The sequence below is a fragment of the Elephas maximus genome, chromosome 17 (genome assembly GCF_024166365.1).
Source record: "Elephas maximus indicus isolate mEleMax1 chromosome 17, mEleMax1 primary haplotype, whole genome shotgun sequence".
Taxonomy (NCBI): domain Eukaryota; kingdom Metazoa; phylum Chordata; class Mammalia; order Proboscidea; family Elephantidae; genus Elephas; species Elephas maximus.
Genome location: NC_064835.1, coordinates 25,165,467 through 25,166,617, shown reverse-complemented (window position 1 = coordinate 25,166,617; position 1,151 = coordinate 25,165,467). Strand labels below are relative to the sequence as shown.

The window sequence follows — 1,151 nt, the reverse complement described above, 5'->3', positions numbered from 1 at the left end:
AGACTAAAAATGGAAGGTCAGTGTCACTGTGTATCTTGGTAGTGGTAAAGGCTGATTGTATGGGCCCAGGTTGGGTTAGTCTCAAACATTCCCTGCATATATCCCACTCTTGGGGGAGGAGATATTGTGGGAAATTCTGATTGCCATCTAATGCAACTCCTTTCTCTTGTCCCCACCCACAGGCAATCCTACAGAAAAATGGCTACTGGAAGTGGTTCTTTTGTGACAAAATTCATTCTGATGGGATTAACAGGCCAACCAGATCTCCAATTCCCTTTGTTCTCCCTGTTTCTAGTAATGTATATGATCACTGTATTGGAAAACTTGGGCCTGATAACTCTAAGGGGCTGATTTCTCACCTTCATACACCCATGTACTTTTTCCTCTTTAACTTGTCCTTCATAGACCTGTGTTATTCTTCTGTGTTTACACCAAAATGCTAATGAACTTCATATCAAAGAAGTATAGTGTCTCCTACAAGGGGTGCTTGACGCAACTTTACTTTCTCCTTTTTTTTTATCATTTCGGAATGCTATGTTTTGACATCGTTGGCCTATGGTCACTATGTGGCCATTTGTCATCCACTTTTGTATAACATTGCCATGTCCCTAAAGTATGTTTCAACCTTATTTTTGGTTCATACTTGATGGCCTTTTCTGGTGCTATGGCCCACACTGGATGCATGCTGAGACTGACCTTCTGTGATGCCAACACCATCAACCGTTATTTTTGCGACCTTCTCCCTCTTTTTTTTTTTTTTTTTCTCCCTCTGCTCCAGTTCTCTTGCACCAGCACCCACGTCAATGGGCTTGTGGTTTTTATTGTGGTGGGCATCAACATTACCTTGCCAAGTCTTACCATCTTTATCTCTTATGGTTTCATTCACTCTAGCATCCTTTGCATCAATTCCACTGAGGGCAGTTCAAAGCCTTCAGTACCTGAAGTTCCCTCATAATACTGTTTCCCTTTTCTTTGGATCAGGTGCGTTCATATATCTCAAACCATCTTCTGTAGGGTCTGTGAATGAGGGAAAAATCTCTTCTGTGTTTTACACCAGTGTGGTTCCCATGACGAATCCCTTAGTCAATAGCTTGAGAAATAGAGATATTAAACTTGCCTGGAGGAAATTCTTGAGTAGGGAAAGGTTTTGA

At 41.5% G+C, this 1,151-nt stretch overlaps 1 pseudogene; it reads left to right on the top strand.

Moving 5' to 3' along the window:
- The first annotated feature begins 539 nt into the window (after window positions 1–539).
- Window positions 540–1,151, top strand: LOC126061122 (olfactory receptor 145-like; annotated as a pseudogene).